The sequence below is a fragment of the Pinus tabuliformis genome, chromosome Q (assembly GCF_031772625.1).
Source record: "Pinus tabuliformis cultivar Carrire ecotype Pingquan chromosome Q, CPIR1, whole genome shotgun sequence".
Taxonomy (NCBI): domain Eukaryota; kingdom Viridiplantae; phylum Streptophyta; class Pinopsida; order Pinales; family Pinaceae; genus Pinus; species Pinus tabuliformis.
This window is the reverse complement of record NC_142296.1, coordinates 352552445-352572486: the sequence shown is the minus strand read 5'-3', so window position 1 is coordinate 352572486 and position 20042 is coordinate 352552445. Positions and strand designations below refer to the sequence as shown.

Sequence of the window (20042 nt, the reverse complement as noted above, 5' to 3'; positions counted from 1 at the left end):
GCTTTCTTGAGATGTAGCAGTAAAAATACCCAATCACCTACATCAAAACATTTTTCACTACAATCTTAATCTACCTATTGTTTCATTCGATTTTGCACCAAAGTGGCGTTATCCTTTAAAAGTTGGAGAACTTGTTGTTGATGCTCGATGTGATATTTCACTACTTGAACCTTTTTCTTCTTAATATGTCCTTCTATATTGAGAGTTTGAGGAGTGGTATTTTCTTCCAATGCTTTAAAAGATATGGTCGGATTCATTTCTTGATGCTCGATGTGATCTTTCACTTCTTGAACATTTTTCTTCTTGATATGTCGTTCTATCTTGATAGTTAGAGGAGTGGTAATTCCGGCCAATGCATTACAATATATGGTTGGATTCATTTATTCTTTCTCTAAGCTTTTTTCCTGGATTATATCCTCTTCTTTTGACCTTTCTTGCTCCTTTTCTTCTTCCTCTTCACAATCTAGGTAGAATAATTTCTTCTCAGCAAACTTATGACCTTTAGTGTATTTGCTATCACAACTGTAACAAAGCCCTTTTTCTCTTTTTTCTTATAATTGTTTTGGTGTCAACCTTATAGGTTGTGGAATGCTAGGGGCAAAAACACTTCCATCTTTATAGTTGTGAGCGGTATGCTTTCTGGTTTCCATAATTTTGCTTTCCATTTTCCTTGCTAACCTGAATGCCTTCTCTAACGAATCAGGTTTTGAAAGGTGAACATCATGTTGGATATGATCCTTTAAAGTCCCTATGAAAACATCAATTCTATGCTCCTCTTGAATATTTTTTACCCTTATGTTCAATTTTTGGAACTCCTCAATGTGCTCCATTATTGAACCCTTTTGTTTGAGACTTATCAATTGGCTAAAAAAAGTGTTTCTTTTTGTATCCTCATAATGTGCTATCAATTCTTCCGTAAAAATTGCCCAAGTGATAATTTTTTTACGAGAGCAAAGCCATTGATATCATACAAACTGATTTGGTTCCAAATATAAAGTTGCAATATGTACCGTTTGTGTGTTTTGAACATTATTGAGATCAAAAAATTGCTTCATCTGTAATATCCATGTTGCGAGATCCTTGCCATCAAACTTCCTCATATCGACTTTTGGAATATGGTGGGTCTTCGATCCAACATTAGAGTCTATGGAATCATGATTAACATTTTTTTTGTTTTCATCATGAGTTTCCTTTACTACCCTTTCACCATTAGTGACCATTTCTTGTAGCAACTTATTCATATTTATTTTCAAGTCTTCCATCTTATCATCCATGCCATCTATTTTAGTGTTTGTTCCATTTATCTTAACTTCCATGTGATCCATATTAGCTTCTATGCCTTTCTTTAAACAATCCATCTTAGCGTCTACACCTTTCTTTAAACCATCCATCTTAGCTTCTACATCTTTTTTTAAACCATCCATCTTAGATTCTATTACTTTTTGTGCAAGTGACACTTGTTGCACTTGGTCTTGTAATTTTGATATATCATGTTGCATTTCTTCCTCTTTTTCATGAGTCATGCTAGAGCTTTCAGGTTACTTACTAGGTGTTTTCATTTTCTTTTCTCAGGGCATCAATTATTAATAATAATGCTTTATTATGCCCTTTAAATTCCTTCAAACTAATTTTTCAAACCAAGCTTATGCAAGAATTAAAAAAAAAAACTACACACATTTTTTCACTTTGTAGGAGCTTGATATTGAATCTGATGTATCTCTGTAATTTCGGATCATCCAGTTCTGAAATTGCGACTTGTAGTAGCCCTTTGCGTCCTCTTTCCAATGCCACTAGTCTGATCCAAATTGGATTCTCCAAGGAAGAGTTATGCACAATCTCCCAAGATGACCTGATTATAGACCTTTCCAGAAGAGCAAAATTGTATGAAGTGCCATGTGTCATTGTTTCGACCTTTGGCTCTTAAAAATATATACAAGAAACTACAGTCCACCGGCTTTCTGTACCTTCTTACGAAATTTCAATCTGATGCTCAGAGAGAAAGTTATGATGATTTTCCGAAGTTCACCTGTTTGGAATGTAATTCAGGAGTCTACAAAAAGACCAACTTCATCAGATCATATCTCCGCAAATATAGCACAAAAATCTTTGAAATTCAGACCCAAGGTTCAGTGTGATTTCGTCTCAAATGGTTTTGCTTTTCGCTTTTGAAACATTGCAGAAAAAAAGTTATAGTGAAAATGCCATGATGACTTATTTGGAGCAACGAAACCCTAGAATCCAAAGCTCTGATACCAAATGTTATGAAACTAGCTCACAAAAAGATAGAAAAGAGAGATAAATGCCTTAGAATTCAGCCTCTTCGAGGGGGCAACCTCCTTTACATTACACAAATGAAAAATTCTTCGATGATACAAATGACAAGACCTCCTTTCTATATATAGGAGTCTAAGGGGTCATAATATAATCAGAGCTGACATAACAACAATAATGTAGGGGCACAATAATAAAAATAGTGGGCTTCTATGGGGACTACATGGGTACAACAATATAATAAGGGGGTTGTACTAAGAACAATATGGGGTTACACTAATAGTATAGGGGCCTAACATTTTTTTTTTTCTAGTTAAGACTAACCTAAGTACCCACAGGGGATTTGAACCGGTGACCTATCGCAAGGAGTGCCTTAACAGTGCACCCATTCACCGTCAATCCAAAGCCCCGTGGGCCAGTATAGGGGCCTAACATTGAAATCAACTAATTTTGTTAATTGATAATGTCAAATGTTTGTAATATCATTATGAGCTAAATCAATTTGGCATTTATTTTCAAAAGTACTCTATTTTTAATATTTAATTTTATTTTTTTATCAAATCATCTTTACTAAAATCTTGCTCAAAGCAAGATTTATATGTAATTTGTTATTGTAAAATAAGAATATGTATACATGATAATCTTTTATTTATATATTTCAAAAATAACATTATAATTAATTTCATATTTTAAAATTCTATTATTTCGGAAATTTCAACTCATAGATAATATTTTTTTATAAAAGATTGATTAGATATCCAAATTTACTCTAAGAATAATGCAACTCTAAGAAAAATACATATGAAATTTTACAAAAGAAATGATAAATAAACTTTTAATATTACTTTTTAAGTTATATCTTGTTTTTAAAGTAGATAATTTTGCAACCATTTATTAAGTATAATTAAATTCAATGATTTAAGTGGGTAGGTTATATTATTTTTTTTGGTTCAAAAAGTTTTGACTTTCAATTAATTTTGAAAATTTTAAACAAATTCTATCAAGTCTATTAAATTTTTGATATAAATAAATATTAGACTAAATATTTTTAGAATTAAAAAAATAATTTTGCAATCTTTTAAATTTGAATTTCTATTTTTTAATTGGTTCATTTGCACAAAATGACTAATTTTAATTAATTTGAAATTGATGGTTAGAAAATAAATTTAATTATAAAAAAAATATCTCCATGCAACTAAGTGTTATAACAATTAATTAATAATACACATGTCAAATCTTAATATCTATTAAAAATTGATTCTCTAATGAAGGGCTTGTCAAATTTATCGTTTAACAAGACACCTAGTCACTATGAAAGGTTTGCAAGTTAAATAAATTAAATTAAATTCAACTTGAAATATCTATAATATCATCAAACATCTCTTTTTTAAATAATCATATCAATTTAGAAGCAAGTGTAATGATAATTAAATTATAAAAAAATAATGTTGTGTGGTTCACTCAAAAGAAAGTAAACAAAATTATTGTATAAATAAAGCGTTTCTTAAAATTGATGTGATTTTTATTTTTAATAAAACAATTATATATATATATATATATATATATATATATACTCCTAAAAAATGATATTTTTTGAATTTATAAAAAAAAAATCATGTGGCAAAATATCTAATTCATAATTTCAAAGAAGATTAAATATTTTACATTTGTTATTATTAAAATTGGGTAAAGTAATTCTTATAAAAATTGCAATTTTGGATTGTTGAAATGATTATTTTTTATATAAAAAATGAATTCAACACTATCAAATATTCTATTGCAATCACTATTACATTTGGAATGTGTACAATGAATGTTAATATTTTATATTTATAATGCAATCAATTCAAAATGATATCTATAGGATTTTGTGGTAAGTATGTTTGATGTCCCCTCATGTTATTATACATGTCGAAGGCATATTATATTGTTTTTTATTTTGGCAAAATAAACTTTGATCTTCAATTACTTTTAAAATTGTCAAATAAATTCTATGAAGTTCATTAAAGTTTAATAAATAAATAAATATTAAATTATGTATTTTAAAATTTAGAAAATAATTTTTAATTTCTGAAAATGTAAATTTCTCTTTTCTAATCCAAGGTTAATTTTTATTTTTATGTTCTTGGAAATTAAATTACCAGATATAAAAATTATATTAAAAGATAAGAAATCTAGAAAAAAAAAAATTTATTCGCGTAGTGCCATAATAATGATTGCTATTGTAGTCTTAAATTATGGTGGACAACTATCCACAGGACATTCTATTGTGAAAAGACTACAATAAAAATCATTATTGCATTCTATTAAAGCTTATTTGAGTACTTTTATGTCATTACATTTTGTCCATTCTTTTGTTATTAATTTAAAAATAAATTTCAAACCATAAAGTATATAGGCTTTATCAACTATATAGAAACCATATTTTGATATCAAATTTACATTCAAAATATACATTATAATAATAAACACATCGAAAATAATTATAATATATTATTTTTATATATACATCCACTAATATACAATAAATATTGTAATTTTTTTTTTCCAATTATATATATATATATATATATATATATATATATATATATCAATTGCATTTATATACAAATAAGAATAAATTTAAATAAGTGCACTTACCAGGTGTTCTTACTACCCATTGTTATTTTTGTTTCCTTCAACACTTTAATAAGTGTCAGGCCAATTTACTAAGTAAACTAACGCAGGTGTTTTACTTGTCAATCCAGGTTTGTAGACCTGGAAGCATGTCCAAAGTATATGGATTTCAGGGAAAGTTAATTTTGGAAGACAAGGCTCAAAGGTTAAAGGAAATATGTATTACAAATAAGTTCTAAGTTTAAAGAAACTAAAAAGTCTTTGATTCAAGATGTAGTGAGAAAAGGAAGAGGCTCCTAATTTAGTAGGTCTTGGTTGTCCTTCCTCACAGTATTGTCGTCAGGAAGAGAAACTAAGGAGCAGCAGTTTGTGATGTGTAGAAAGAAAGAGAAGAGGCTCGTAACTTAGAAGGTCTTGATTGTCCTTCCTCATAGTCCTACTCCAACAACATTACCATTGCATCAAATGATAAACTGGAATTCAAGAAATAATTCAAGAAATGCAAAACGATGATTTTTAGTTGTGATTCATTATTTGATAGAAAGAGAATTTAACTTAAATCCTTGGTTGTTCTTTCTTACACAAATTATATTTTAAACCAAAATCATCTAGAAATCATGCAGAAATCATAACACATCTAAGTAACTAAATCATAAAACTGAAATAAGAAATACAGAATCAAAATTATGCTAATTTATACAGAATTTAACCAAAGTGTACTTAGCTTGGTATGGGGGCCCTCCAACCTTGCCTTGTATACCTGAAGAACTCTTCAGCTATAGCTAACTTAATAAAACATTCACAACATGAACAACAAATAGAACAGTAGAAATGATTCTTCAAATTAACTCAAAAGTCTTTAGTAATCTCAATACAAAATTACACACTTTGAATGGTCCATAAACTGTGTTTAAATATGAAAATCATAAACAAACTTTTCTATAATGTCTCTAACAGCCTTATCAATCCTAATCCATCCATGCAGGTCGAACTCATCAATTCTGCTCCACAAAATAAGGACAAATCCCACAAAATAATAAATTTTCCCCTTTTTACTAGGGATTCCTGAATGACAGGTCAAGTTTGATCAACGTTGACCGGGCCTGTTTTTGCTCAGTTTGACTGAACCAATAGGTGTTTCTTCATCCCTAGTTACCAAGCTTTCCAAATATGCACTCATATCTCTCCCAGGTTTCCCGCACATATGACTTCAAAGGAGCCATTACGAGAATTTTTAACGCAATCCAAATTTACTCTTAAAACCCCAATTTTCACAAAAAAATCCAAAAATTGAAAAACTTATTTTAGTTACTTGAATATGCAAAATACAACTAAAATGAGGCACATATAGGTGAAATAGGATGGAATATGGTGGTAAATATATGGATTTAGGATAGGTAAAGATGACCAAAATTGAGGGCCAACAATAATTAGGAGTAAAAATTTATATGTGAAAACTTAGTTATATAATTTTACTTAATATCAATAAAAACTTAGTAAAAATTATTAATAATAAATTAAAATGGTTATCAATTGAAAGACCAAGTAACTATGTAAATAAAGCAACTCCATTTTTAATATTAATATTTTTCATTTTTAATTGTTCATATGCAATTTTAGTTCTCTATAGTTTTTACTTTAATTTAGCTATTAATTATTTGTTCCATAAGAGGTACTAAGTAGAAACACTGCATATTACACTTGTTAAAAATTATTTATCTGGAATTTTTTAAATGATTTGACATTTCGATTTTTAAGGCACATTTCATATTTTCTTGTACCCATTTTACAATTGTATTTACGGTCCTACGAATCACGATGTGGTTGCATTTAAGCTCGTATGTTGTAGCTGTGGTATTCTGAATCTCCTTTCTTTAGTTATATAAGCTATTTAATTACAATGAAGATGTTGAAGGCTCAAAATCTTGTTGATCTTCCCACCACCCATGTTGTTTCCTTTCTTGAAATTTTAGTAAAAATTTGGACCATTACTTGATTTATGTGTGTCATCCTTGTGCCAGATCCATGCCAATATTTTTTCTATCATTTCAATTTCATTGGATGACTGTAGTGTTCCATGTCGAACCAGCTTTACTGAAGTCAAAAGCTTGTTTTCTGATTGATCTTGTTGATTGAACTAGATTTAGTGAAGTCCAGGGCTCATCTGCTAATGATCTTGTTGATTGAACGATGAATCAACTTTACTAAAGTGGCTTATCTGCTTTTTGATTCACCTATAATTTACATATGGGAAGCACTAACACTAGTAGTAAACATCACCTAAAAATTCACAAAAACCTTTCCTCCATTTTTTCTTGATCTGCACTTTTTGTTTGCAAATGTTGTGATTAAATCAAAAACAAATATTACAAGCTAAGTTTTTAGACCTCCTCGCGATGAGGTTTGGGGAACCTAATGAGAAAAAATGGTTTCTCATTAGGGTGAATATGGTGTAATAGTGGGAGGAAAAAACTAGGTTTCACCCTTCAATTAGCAAAGTTAACCATGTCTACTGTGATTATAATAGATTTCATGCTAGGCAGTTGATGAATAGCTTCAACCTACTATTATAAGAATTGATTGGTTTGATTAGCTTGATTTATATATCCAATCTAAATACTTAATATTAGAAAGTGTGTAGAAGGATATTTTATAACTAAACAGTAACGCATATAGGAATCATACAAAAGGAAACCATCTATAAATTGTAGAGTAACTAAAACAAATAGATTGCTTTTTTGATTAACCTAGTATCGAACATAACTTTGTCAAGCGATGATAGGGAGGCTAATCCTCATCCAAGACTTTCCCAATCATATATGCAATCTTAAATGTATTGAAAAAAAGATAGTGAAACACTAGAAGCATTCACATGTGAAATAATAATGTTATAAGCTAAAAAAAAACTCCTTGATTAACTTTGAAATATTCAAGTATTACAAAAAATCCAAATTTTTGGTCCAGGAATCAACCATTTTCCAATAAAAATATACAATATATATAGAGTTTGTAAAAAGAATATTTCTAAAGATTACAATGAAAATAATTTCTATCCAAAATAACAAATTAGATTCTCTCAACAAAAACTTTTATCAATACATAAAATCTTCAGTCAGATTATCTATAACTAACCTTGATTCCTGGATTGTGTTCCACACTATCTGAATCTGCTCAAATTCTACATCTCTTAAGCAGGATCTACCTTGATCATCTATAGAGACATAGCTTACCTTTGAGACACTACAGTTGAATTTAGGATGTAATCTCAACAAGTTCCCATTGATCTTCTTCTGGATAAGCTAAAGTAACCATCTTTATATAGGTTTCATCCACTCTAGTGTATTTATAAAAGTTTTGTTTAACCGTGAATAGATATTTGATGTCATAACTTATAGAGAAATCATGAGATAATTTCTTATGAAGACTTTAACCACACAAAGTCCCTTTCATTCCATCAAACTTCTACTTATCCTATGCAACCCTGTTAAGTAATCATCGATATTCTTCCATTGACATCATTTTTCCCTATGAATTTTTGAAAGAAGTTAAACCTCTTTGTTATAGAGAAGATAACTTCTTATTAAACCCATTAACCTGAATCTGAATATATTTACATGTTTCTTTCATTTGAACCATCATGTTCTTCTTAGTCATAACCTTTTTTAGTTTTTATAATTGAATGAGACCCATCAATAATACCCATTTCTTATAATTCCTCCTTTGCTTTTGAATTAAAAAACTTTATAATCTTATTAGCCTGACTAGATTTGTTTCCAAGCTCATTATTGATTTCATTTGTTTCCCTTTCTGTTCGTTCTACAATTCCTCTTGTTCATCCATAATTCTAATTGATTTCCAAACATCATACATTGAATACATGATCTTCACCCATACTCTTTCTTTAGCTCTAATTAAGAAATGAACATTTTTATCTTAACCTTAATGTCATTCTAGTTGTTTTTGTAACCTGTAATTCTTTTGAAGTTTAATGACTAAGGAATTATCTGACTTAAGTTTCTCTTTTTCATCTTTCTCTAAATCTCTCTTCAAATTATCAATTTCTTTATTCTTTATGCTCAAATATGACAACACATTCATTAATTCCTCTCTTGAATTATTTTATTTTGAAGTTCTTTGAGATGAGGAACCATCTGCATCCTTGACTTTCTCTCTTTCCTTCAACAACAATTCCACTAGTGATATTGGTAGTGAATCTTCTTCTTTTTTTCAATCATCACTGATAAAATCAATTATTTGTTTTTCTCCATCTCTCTAATTTCTTGTTTTTTTTATGCTTAGTAGCTGGCAGCTTTAACCTTTTCCCAAAGAGCTTGAATGTTTGCATTTCTATTCTTTATGATTTCTTGGGTAACATTGATATCATTAGGATCTAATCCCAGTTTCATAACTATGTTCTCTAATGATTTAATCCTATTATTCATAGCAAGACAAGACATTTTTCTCCATCTTTAAATTAGAAATTGTGTTATTCAACATACTTCGTAATTTATTCAAATTAATTATTGAGATGGTTAAAGTGGAGTAAATAATATCCCCTATCTATCTATGGAGATTTATTTGGTCAATAGGATGGAAGTTCTTTGTTTGAAAATAAAATATGGAGGTTTTGTAACCTTTTTTTGATCTAGCTGCTTCAATTTAAGGTTCTAAAAGGTCCAACTAAAACTTCCCCTTCTCAACATTCAAGGCTGAGTGTATTCTATTTTTTTTAGAACATCCTTGTTTCCAAACTTGATTGTAGGTTATTGGTTTCAAAGTTTCATTCTTCTTTTTAATTTCCATAAATTGAGACAAAATATTACTTTGATTAGAGAAAGAAGTTGAAGAAGATTGTCGTATTGTTTTTTCCACATGTTGTATATTGTTTACAAGATCAACTAACAAAGCAATTCTAGAAGGTGAACATATATCAAGTGACATAATTTATGACATTTCTTCTTCTTTTTCTCTTACATTTTTCTTTTTGAATGCTTTGAATGATGTTACTTTTGAATCTGAAGTGGAATGTGGAACATTGGAAATAACCCTCTTGAGTTCTTTTTCTTTCAGTTGAGGAGTAAAAAAAAAATTAACTTTTAGAGGCTACTCTATTTCTTTCACTACTGGTAATTCTTCTACATTACCCTCTTCCAATATTTCCCTATTTGTATATCTTTCAATGTCTGGTCTTGGTGAATTAATATATGGGTAGAACCCTGTAGGACTCTAATACATGAAATCTTAGCAATTGGATCGTAAGGTCATCTATGTCCCTTCGTAAAGATCATTTGTTGAAACAATAATTCAAATTCTTTATTAGAAGTCTTGTTGTTCACATCAAAAGGTCTTACCTCTTCCTTTAGTTTGAAAAGAGCCTCTTTCCTTCTTAGCAAAAAGTGGATTTGATCTATGATGAAACTTTATCTAATGAATCCAAGTGCAAAAATATGGAGAAACACTGGTAAAGGATATGGAGGAAGTTCACATCCATACATCCTTGCCTCGGTAAATATTTTATACAAATACAAATCTCCTAATTTTTTTTCTTCACTAAGTTGTAAGGTGCACTTGGCCTCATGTAAAATCCTTAAGGCTTCACTACTGTTCAAGAGATTGTAACATACTGATATAAATTGATCCACAAATTTTGAAAAATAGAACTCCTAAGGATGTTTCCTAGACAACGATGTCTACTGTAATATTGACCATAAATTCCCCTTTATATCTTTCTTTTGAAGTTGTAACTAAGAGAAATTAACTAACTGATGGAACATGAACGAGTACACCAAAAATGATTGATGGCTAAAGGATGTTTCAATTTTAGATTTCATAAATTATTCATGAATGGTGTCTAAGAGAAATTGACTAAAATGGAAGTACATAGAAGGTGTATTTCCTTGAGATAAAGTGGATAGAAAACCTAATACCACTTCGTCTACAACCTCATCATTTTCATATCATAATAAGTAGTACAACATTGATATGATTTTCCTAGAAATATCTGGGAAGATATTTGCAGGGTGAGGAGGGTTCTGTTGGGGAATCTTGGCTTCCCTCTAGTAAAAAGGATTAAAATATGAGAGTTCTTTGTTGAGGGGTTAATATCTAATAAGTTTCCAATAAAATTTCACTAGAATATGGATGAAGCGAATCCATGTTAGGTCCCTATAATACTAGTATAAACCTTTTATTTTTATTGTCAGTGTAGCCGTCTATTGTTATTGTTGTTCCCATGCAGGCCCCACATTGTTATTTGTGTGCCCCATAGAAGCCCACTATTGTTATTTTTGTTTCCTTACATTATTATTATTATTTAGGTTCTGATTATATTGTGACCCCTTAGACACGTATATATACCGAGGAGGCCTTGTCATTTATACCATCCAAGAATTGTTTATTTATGTGATGTAAAGGGGGTTACCCCAATGAACATGCTATTTCTAAAGTCATTTTTTAAAATTTTCTTCTATTTTGTTAGATGGTTGCATAACATTTGGTATCATAGCTTAGGATTCTAGGTTTCATTGCTTCAAACAGGTCATATTGGAATTTTTTCTATAATTGTTTTTATACGAAGCATGAGAATCTAAAATTTTGACTACCTGTATCCACGATATTGGTGAATGCCATGTCTATGTTTTAGATCTTGATTTTCTATATTTTTTGAGATATGGTCAGGAGAAGTTAGGGGTTCTGAATGCTCTAGAATTTAGTCTCAAACAAGTAACATAGGGAAAATTGCCATAATTTTCGTTTCAAGCGTTAGATTTGAATTACATAAAAATGACTAAAAGGGAATGGATTGTAGTTTGTTTGGAATTGATTTTTGGGTTCGTTAAAATAGTGACACGAGGCATCACGCACAATTTTTCTCTACTAAACTAGTCCATAATCAAGCCATTGTGGGATATTTGGCATGACTTTATATTGAAGAATCCAATATTGGTCTAACTTAAAGAATTCAAAATAGAACTTAGAGTTATACCATAGGCCATAATTCTAGACCTTGGAAGGCTAAAATTATAGAGATACAACAGTTTCAAGATAGAGCTCCTAAAAGCAAGGAAAAGGTGTGTATGTTTTTATATTTTGCATAATTTTGTTTGAAACATTAGTTTGATGTGATTCCAAGGGAGTAGTGAAGCATATATATATCCTTGCTTGATTATGTAATGTCTCGAAATAAAAAAATGGATACAACTAGTAAGAAACTAGAAATATCTACTATGACACATGAAAAAGAGGAAGAAATGAAGCATGATATATCAAAATTATGAAACCAGGTGCAACAAATTTCACTCTTGCAAAAAGTAACAAAAAATGAATTGGAAGCCATGATGAATGTTAAGATAGATGGTGTAAAAAGGGATATGGGAGTTTTGAATGATGGTTTAAAACCAAACATGGAAGCAATGATGAATGTCAATATAGAATTAGTAAAGGAAAATTTGGAAACATTGCTAGAACAACGATGTCCCAGTGGTGACAAGGTAATCAATGAAAATCATGATGAGGAAAAAAGGAATACAGATTATGATTTTAGAGAATCCAATTTTGGGTTTAAGACCCACCACATTCCAAATATAGATATGAGGAAGTTTGATGGCAAGGATATATTATCGTGGATACTACAGATGGAGCAATATTTTGATTTACATGATGTACAACACATAAGAAAGGTACACTTTGCATCTTTATATTTAGAACCCAATCAGTTTGTATGGTATCGATGGATTTTTTCTCATAAACTACTTGTCACTTGATCAATTTTTACAGAGGAAATGATATCACATTATGGGGATACAAAGAGAAACACCTTCTTTAGCTAATTAATAAATCTCAAACAAAAGGGTTCAATGGCGGAGCACATTGAGGACTTCCAAACAATAAATATAAGGGTAACTGATATTCCAAAGGAGCATAGGATTGATGTCTTCATAAGGACTTTAAAGGATAACATCCAACATGAGGTTCGTGTTTGGGAACCCGATTCATTACAGAAGGCAGTCACGATGTCAAGAAAATTTGAAAGAAAAATTATGGCAACAAGGAAGTCTACCACTCAACTATAAAGACATGAGTGTTGTTGCTTCTGTCCTTCCACAACCTACAAGGTTGACACCACAAAAATTGGCAGAAAAAAGAGAAAAATTGAGTTGCTAGAGTTATGATAGAAAATAGTCTAAAGTTCATAACTGTGCTAAGAAAAAATTATTTTACGTAGATTGTTAAGAGGAGGAAGAAAAGGAACAAGAAGCATAAAAATAAGAGGATATACACTAGGAACCAACCCTAGAGAAAGAAGAAATTAATCTGATCATATCTTGTAATGCATCGGAGGGAATTACCACTCCTAAAACTCCCAAGATAGAAGGATATATCAAGAAGAAAAAGGTAATATTGTTGATTAATTCAAGTAATACCCATAATTTTACTCGTTGTAAGATGGCTAAGGAAATGAATTCCTTTCTATACCCAGCACTAAAGTGTCAAGTGATGGTTACAAATGAGGGAACTATTTCTCTGGAAAGTGCAATAATATCAAACCAATCATGGGGGAATATGTATTTATAGTATAATGATTTCTATTCGAATGGGTGGTGTTAATGTTGTACTAGGAATCAAATCGATACAATCTTTGGGGATGATAGTTTTTAATTTTCAAGAAATTTTCTTGAATATTTTTTGTGAAGGAAAGGAAATTGAATTTATGGTTATCACAGGGAAAGTAGGGAAGATAATGAACTCTAATGGAATGCAAATGATTTTAAAGAAAGAAAAATAGGGTGTAATTTCACAATTATTCTCACTAGAGGTTCAAACACCGAAAGAATCTATTTCTCGAGATCTCCAAAAAGTTTTGGAAAATCATTACAAGGCTTTTGATACTCCCAAAGTCCTCCCACCTATTCGTGATTATGATCATGCTATTCACTTGGTTCTAGGAAGTGTTCCTCCAAACATCACACCTTATAGATATCCCTATTCCCAACGGAGTGAAATTGAACATATGGTTGTGGAAATTCTAGAAGCCAGTATAATTTAGCCTAGTCAAAGTTCTTTGTCTACACCAATATTATTAGTGTACAAGAAGGATGGACCATGGATTATGTGTTCCGATTATAGGGAGCTCAATAGGATCACTATTAAAGATAAATTTCCACTTCCTATCCTTCATGAATTCATGGATAAATTAGATGGAGAAATTTACTTCATCAAGTTGGATCTTTGTTCTAGATATCAACAAATTAGAATGTAAATTAAATACATTTTGAAAACAACATTCAGAACACATGAAGGTCCTTATGAATTTTTGGTCATACCTTTTGGCCTTACTAATGCACCTTGCATGATTCAAGGTTTCATGAATTCCATTTTTAAACCCTTCCTTAGAAAATTTGTGTTAGTATTTTTTGATGATATATTAATGTACAACAAGTCTTGGAAGGATCATGTTCAACATGTTGACAATGTTATCAAACTATTGGAGGAGAAACGATTATATGCAAAAACCTCGAAATGTTTCTTTGGACTATAGGAGGTGGAATATTTGGGCCAAATTGTGAGGGTGTTAAGGTAGACCCTAACAAAATTAAATCCATTAAGGAATGGAATATCCTCACAACCCTAAAGCATATTCAGGGATTTCTTGGGTTGACAAGATATTATCGCAAATTTTTTGATATTTATGGAAGAATAGCAGCACCTCTAACAACACTACTAAAGAAAGATGATTTTTCTTGGACTCTAGAAGCAACTAAGACCTTTGAACACCTTAAAGAGGTAAGGTTCCAAGCATTGGTCCTAGCTACACCAGACTTCACAAAAACCTTTATTTTGGAATGTGATGCCTCAAGAAATGGAATCGGTGCTATCTTAATGCAAGAATGAAGACCCGTTACTTTTGAAAGTCATCTAATTAAGGCAAAGGATTTACAAAAACCTGTTTATGAGAAGGAAATGTTGGCAATACTACATGCACTAAAGCAATCATGGACTTACCTAATGGGAAGAAACTTGAAGGTAAACATAGATAATGATAGTCTTAAATACTTTTTGGAACAATGATTATCTTCAAAAGAGAAACAAAAATGGGTCACAAATATGTTGGGTTATGACTTTGAAATCATCTGCAAAAAAAGGAAGAAAACTGTTGTTGTAGATGTACTCTCAAGAAAGGATGAGGATGTGGAGCATTTCTTTGTTCCACTTCTATTATCCAACCCGATTGGATAATTGAAGCAAGGGATGAATGGAAGAATGACAAAGAAGTTTGTACACTCATTCAAAAGTTGCACCAATATCATAATACTTCTAATACATTTATCTAGAAAAATGATTCATTATGGTACAAAGATCACTTATATCTCTGTAAGAATTGTCAACTCAAACAAAATATTCTTTGAAAATTGCACACCTCCCCCATTAGGAGGGAGCTCATGATTTTTAGAAACTTACGATAGGGTCAAGAAGGGATTTTTTTTGGATGGCCTTAAATTTGATATCCAGAATTTTTTGGTAGAATGTTTGTTTTTCCAACAAAATAAAGTTCAGAAAATTAAGACCTCGAGTTTGTTACAAACTTTGCTCATTCCAAGTTAGCATTAGGAGGAGGTCTCAATGGATTTTATCATAAGTTTACCCAAGTCTGAAGGAAAGAGTGTCATCAGGGTCGTAATTGATAGAGTTACCAAGTATGCACACTTTTGTGAATTATCTCATCCTTTTAAAGCCAATAAAGTTGCTACTACATTTATGGAAACAATTCAAAAGCTACATGGAAACCCAAATATTATTGTAACTGACAAGGATCCCATTTTCAGTGGACGTTTTTTAACAGAACTATTTTCTTGGGTTTGTACTCAATTAGTTATTATCTCATCTTATCATCCTCAATCAGATGAGAAAACTGAGACAATGAACATATTTTTGGAAGGATATCCTTGTTGCTTTGTATCTGATAAAAAAACACAATGGGTCGAGTGGTTACTTTTGGTTGAATTGTGCTATAACACTTGCCTGCATACTGCAAAAAAAATGACCTCATTTATGGAAATTTATGGATATCATCCACCATCCGTCACAACACCTTTAAGAGAAAATTCTAAGGTTAAAGCAGTGGAAGATCACAAGCATTAGAAACAAATTCTCCAGCTCTTAAAGTATAACCTCATGCTAGCGTAAAACTAAATGAAGCAACAAGAAGATTAACATCATAGTGAAAGAAGTTTTGTTGTAGGAAATTCTCAGTTTTTAAGGCTACAACCATACAAACAAATGTCCCTCAAGCAAGATGTTGGCTTAGTGAGTCCTGAACCAAGTTCAGAGTTAATTGTGCCAAACAAAATTCTACACTACTAGCCCTCTTGGCATCAACCTGTGTAGTGCAGGCTGACCTCTCACCCGAAGCAGTATGGGAGGATGCTGGAACCAAGTTTCCACATCCAAATATCAGTATGATGTCTTATATTTCCCTAGATCTACCATTGCAAAGATCTATAAGCCCCTAGGGCTTGGTACTACAACTTCCTTTAATGGCCTCTAGACCTTCACGAAGGTCTATGATAGGTCTTTACATACCCTTAACAAATGAATCATCCACTTACGTGCACCATAAAAAAACCATAGATCTGAGTTCGCACAAATCGACTTAAGTTTTCAATAAAGATAAAAGAATGTATTATAAACCTCACATAAGTAATTAACATGCATTGTCTACAGTTAATAGGACTTATTCAATAGAGTCACACATCAATACATCATTATTTCATAAAGACATTATTCCATCACAACATATATCGCAAACATAATTAACAAATTTAAACAGATAAACACGTGAATTTCTTCAATATTCTTCTTTACTGATCTTCAATATGAGGTTATAGACTCAAAATTTCCCTGCACACTTAGCTGCAAAGCCTTTTCCCTTCTATCTACCCATTGTTTACTTACCCTTTTCCATAGAGGTAGACATAAGCATCCGTTTAGAATCTCTTAAGACACACCTATTTATATCTTTTTACATACAATCCCATGGTCCACTGACAATGGGTGGATCTCAAAACCATCTTGAATTTACATAACAAAGGAGCTAAAACCCCTTTTGACTTCTGACTATCTACACACTCCGCATCCACAAATTGTGAAGACTTTACATCTTTTTAACAAAATTTACATCAAAACTTGGGTTTTTAACTCCAAAACTGACCCTGGGGCCCCCATCCCAATAGGCCCCCATCACAAAGATTTTCAGTCGCCCTCGAGTCACTCGATTGGTGTGATGATCTTGTTGCGAATATCCCCAACTCCACATGCACAATTGCAACCTCGGTAGTGCTCTGCGTGTCTACCTGTTTGACCTCTTCTACGAGCTACTCTGTAGCTACTCCTTCCACGTCCAACTTTATCTTTTCTTGTGTTTGTTGCAATCTCGTCAACTTCTCTTGAATGTTGGTGGATACTTTGTAACAACCTGGCCTTAAGCATGACCTCCATCTTTTGATCTGCTTCAACCTAAGCGAGGAGTTGCTTCCACTCCTATAACTTGGCAAGGCGCTACGCTGTAGCAATTGAGCATGTCATCACCCTAACCTTGTCCTACTACTTCTAGAGCCCATGAATCTCTGTATTCAATATCTGCAAGTTTGGTATCCAATGTGGCCATCCCTTCCTTGATGGCGGCTTCACGCTGCTCCCTAACCTTAGGCGGAGTCATAGGTTATAATTTGAGCTGCATCTCTATGATCTTCATATTGAGTTCGAATTAAAATCGCTTAACTTCCACCTTTGCCTCATGTACTCCTGCATCTAATTTACAGATCTTAGCTTCTCGCTGTGTGTCCTCTGGGATGCGCAACTTGGCACTGTTTTGTACGCTTCTGCTACCACGAACTCTAGCCTGGAACTCTGTGCCTGGATTGTAACTTTTTCCTTTGATGCCTACAATTTTTGAGCGAACATCTGTTCATTGTTCATCCTGTATTCTGTTATCAAATTGTGAGTGCACTACTCCTGAGCTCTCAATTCCTCCATCACCCCAGCCTGCAGCGCATGAAGGAGCTCATTGGGGAGCACTACAATGTTCAGCATGATGCTCTTAAGAGTACTTAATATGATTCAGTCATCGGCAAACTCTATGCATAGGGACCCTTCCGATAGAGTAACCATGTGAAGTTCCGATGTCCTGACCAATTCTGTGGCCTGACTCGTCCCCAGTGCCAAGCTTACTTCTGGTGCGCTCGCTTGACCTGCGCCCACCTATATCCTACTAGTTTGGATCTGCAACATGCGTAGATCCTTTTGAAAACTCCCCAGTGTCTTCATGTGCTATTGCTCGAATTTTTGCAACAATTCGGTTCTAGTATCTTGGACATTGTCACCGATCTGATCAAGATCACCGTCCACCAAGATCATGGGACCGACCTGCGTTTTGTCCGAATTTTGCTTCCCGAGGGGATCGTCCTGCTACTCCTGTGCATGATTCCTTAGCTAAAATGGGGTTATTTTCCCCTCATATCCTCCTCCACCATGTTGATACTGTTCTTCCTCCTCTGTCATGGGTGAAGGAGATTTACCACATTTCTGTGATTCGTGTTGCTCTTTCTCAGCCTGCTCCTTAGCGTTGCACTCCTTCTCCATTCGAGTCTTCTCTGTGGATTTCTTCTTTCGTTGTGCAGCCAAATTTTGCGCAGCCTACTTTGTTGCATCCTTACTTTTCTTTTTAGCCGAACTGCTGGCACGCTTACTACTTCTGGCATCCTAATCTAATGGGGTGCACCACTCTGCTGGCTAGCAATTGATCACCTCCTAAATGCCATGATCTGTGCCAAAGTATGGTAAATCATACCATTTCTATTATGGGTCCTTGCATGCCTTAATGTAGACGCGGTGGAAGTTAGCTTTGAACACAGCATATGCTGAAAACGTGCCATGGCTGAACTCTATTTCTAGCTACCAATTCAAGAGGGATTGTATCCAAAGTATTATAGAATAAGTGCACCGACTCTAGCTACAGCTTTGTTCCATAAAATTTAGTCCACTTCACTAAATAACCATGTGGATCATTTCTCCCATCGTATTTCTCAGCCAATCGAATTTTTGGATGACTGAATCGCAACCTCATCATCGTCCTGTAATCTCTCCATTCATCAAAGTCTTTGTGCGTACCCCACCATCATGCGGGCGTAGCACATAGCACAAAATCTAATGCTTGGAAGCAGTGATCCTCAGATACTTCTCATTCAAATCCATCCAGAAACTTGTCTACATCAGTTAAACCATCATAATAGTGTAAGTTTCTTACCTTCGAGGACACACAGTGTAGTGATTTAGTCATCATGTTGCAATGCAACATAGTTACTTCATGCAACCTATTCTGCCAATGCTTTAGTTCTTCATTCGAATCTGAGGTACATGAAATTTCTCGGTTCCATGCAATCCTTACATCAGCTATTGGGTTAATCTAGTCTTGATCTTGCACATTTATTTTATAGATCTGATCCAAATCATCATCACTCTCTTTGTAGTCATTGTTATAGACATTTTTGGGCCCTACAACCCCAAGCATGAAATGTCCATAAATCAAGGGCTCCTAAGTCCCTAAAAGTGTTTTTCTAACCCCTAAGGGAACAAGGTCAACAGATTACAGCTTCTCCTAGAAGTTCTCCATGAAAAACTGCTCAGAATTGGTCAAAACAGGATCATTTCAGCTACTCCACTGACTAAGTGCGTTGCATTGCACCTAAATACACTGTTTGGGTGCGTTGCATTTCAAAAATCCCTTTTATGGGGTGCGATGGGTGAGAAATGACAAATGGCAGTGTCATTCCTCGAGGTGGAGACGCAATGGAAGCTTCCAGAATCTTCTCCTGTGACACTTGCCTCACTGAATTTGACCAAGGATGAGTAAGAGATCATCAATCTCCAAGTGGAAGCAAAAACTACCAGAGGGAAGACACTAATCAAATCACAAGCTGACTCATCCCCCTTACAGATATCTATATATGGATCCCTCATCCCAGAGATCCAGAGGCTGGAATTTTGCATATTGTAAGGAATTGCTGTTGGTTTCTTGAGACAAACATCAGAGTGTTGGGTGATCTAAGCTTTGTTTGAGGTGAAGAGGGGCTTCTTTGCTGGGAGGTTGATGCTGGTTC

The 20042-nt window shown here is 32.9% G+C and overlaps 1 non-coding gene and 1 pseudogene across 1 annotated transcript; both read right to left on the bottom strand.

Annotated features, from left to right (window-relative positions):
- The window catches only part of LOC149219628 (leucine--tRNA ligase, cytoplasmic pseudogene), a 46095-nt pseudogene extending 28493 nt beyond the window's left edge, over nucleotides 1–17602 (bottom strand).
- Nucleotides 6862–6969, bottom strand: LOC149219629 (U6 spliceosomal RNA). The gene has a single exon (XR_016249809.1). It is a non-coding gene; the product is annotated as a U6 spliceosomal RNA (small nuclear RNA).
- Nucleotides 17603–20042: the final 2440 nt, after the last annotated feature.